Source organism: Geotrypetes seraphini, chromosome 2 (genome assembly GCF_902459505.1).
Source record: "Geotrypetes seraphini chromosome 2, aGeoSer1.1, whole genome shotgun sequence".
NCBI classification, from domain to species: Eukaryota; Metazoa; Chordata; class Amphibia; order Gymnophiona; family Dermophiidae; genus Geotrypetes; species Geotrypetes seraphini.
The window spans coordinates 388,477,639-388,479,767 of record NC_047085.1 but is presented as its reverse complement, the minus strand read 5'-3'; the positions used below and the strand labels follow the sequence as shown (position 1 = coordinate 388,479,767).

General features: G+C 35.7%; 1 long non-coding RNA gene across 1 annotated transcript; it reads left to right on the top strand.

Moving 5' to 3' along the window:
• Nucleotides 1–671: 671 nt before the first annotated feature.
• Nucleotides 672–1,049, top strand: LOC117354026. The gene is made up of 3 exons (XR_004538098.1): nucleotides 672–702; nucleotides 796–829; nucleotides 927–1,049. It is a non-coding gene; the product is annotated as an uncharacterized LOC117354026 (long non-coding RNA).
• The last annotated feature ends 1,080 nt before the right edge of the window (nucleotides 1,050–2,129 follow it).

The window sequence follows — 2,129 nt, the reverse complement described above, 5'->3', positions numbered from 1 at the left end:
GCTTTAAAAGTGTTTCAGTTAATTTAGTTTAGTTACCATAGAAGGCAAACTTACTGGCCTGTAATTCCCAACCTCTTCCTTATGTGGGGGTGACATAAGGACCCCTACCACGCATACTAAGGATCAGTCTTACCCTGCCTCAGTAACAACAGCCAAAGACTGCTTTTATCATGGTTCGAGTGGAAGGTCAGATTTCCCCTGAGGCAGTGCTTGCGTACTCCCTATACTTGCAGCAGGTGTCTTGTGTCTACATTAAAAATTACCAAATTTGTTGTGAAATTGGAGTGACAGCTTTGGAGAAGCAGGTACCCAGAGATCCAGACAGAAGAATTCTTAAAATAAATGATATTGTTGTTTTATTGCACAAATAGCTTTAAAAATATCAATATTCAGATTTAATTAAAAGACTTCCAAACCATTAAAGTGCATTCAGAGTAAATAGAATTATCAGAACAAAGTGCTTCCAGATTAAAATCACATTCTATAGTGAAACAATATAAAGTGCTACTCAAATGTTCTCTTATCCGTTTCTAGTTTGGCTAAGCAATATTTTCTTTTATTACAATTCCTCAGGTAAGTATTTCTCTTTTCTAATATTTCCATTGTATGCTTAACTTAAATTCCTTGTTTGAAATTCTCTCTCTTTTCAGTTTGAAATTCTCTCTCTTTTCAGGTCACGAAGAAATTACTCAGGTAACTCAGGTAAGTTCACCTTAAATTCCTTAATACCAATCTTCTGTATGCTTGAGCTATTAGTTAAAACCTTTAGCAAATAATATCTGTTTTCTCTTTCAGACTGCTGTGTTTTATAACACTAGACCCTTTACAGGTAAAGTGTTCTTTTAATTCCCCCAAATTATATAAAATGTCCAAAAAAAAAGATGCACACTATGAAAAGAAAGGATAAATAAAACCTTTTTCTTCAGGCCTGCCGCCGTTTTCATGCGTGGGAGCTCAGAATTGGAACCGGCGCTAGATCAGGATCTGGAACTTGAGCAGGAACTAGAGCAGAGACTGGGAGCTTGCTGTACCTTCAGCCTATCTCAAACAAATCAATAAAACAAAACCTTGTCTCCCTGTGTGATGTTCTCTATGTGTCCTTCTTCTGTTGCTCCCTATATGTGCTAACTAATCTCAGCCAAAATAAATTAAATTGAAAAGATTCCCTATCTAGTCCCAGTACTGTAGTGTGCCTCTCACTCTCACTATACTCGTTGAACTCGATATACTGTGAAAGTGCTTCTCTCAGCAGTGCAGAATTCTATGCAGCTAAAACCTTAAACAGTTTCAAGTTTCCAGGTTTACTCTCAAATTCACTGGAATTCCTTAAAGAAATGTCTTTATTAACCAAAATAGAGTTTCCAGCCTTTAAATAAGCTTCCACAGTAAGTTAAAAAATGACTTACAAGTATCAGAACCTTTTGTAGCACAACTCAGTTTAAACCCTTTCTCCAATCTCAAACAGGACTGCAGACTGTCCTACTGTGGCTGTTATTAAAATAAACCCTATTTAGATAAATTACAAAGATCACATATCTTTTAGTTTATTTTCTAAACAGTTACCTATTTTAGAATTACTTCTGAAAACAGTACAGACTTTTATCCAAAACAACCGAGAACATTAAAGTTTCTCTAAACCTTTAAAATGTTATTCAAATTAATTTTATCCAGGCTTTCCAATAAGCCAAACCCAAAAGCCACTTTTAGAAATAGAAAGCCACTTTAAAATTTTATTTTTCTGTGATCTGTCTTCACAGACACCATAAAATTACTTTTAAAAAACACCAGGAAAATTGCTTCAACAAATCACTCTGAATAAGCTTTCTTCAATGATACTGGTACCCTGTTTCTACTATAATTCAAGTTAAAATAACCAGCCTGAGCCCATTCAACTCAGAAACATCCCTCCATCAGTACTGATATCAACCAACCCTCTCAAATAACTCATCCAACTCTACTAACTGCCAAAATGTTTCTCTTAGAACACACCACACGCACATCATTCCGTGGAATGTACACTCACATCTTTGCATGCACACCATCTACACACAAATCCATCCAAACAGCACTGCACAACATTACAGTAATTTGCTCTATCTTTACACTTGGCTGTCCCAACATCACTAATT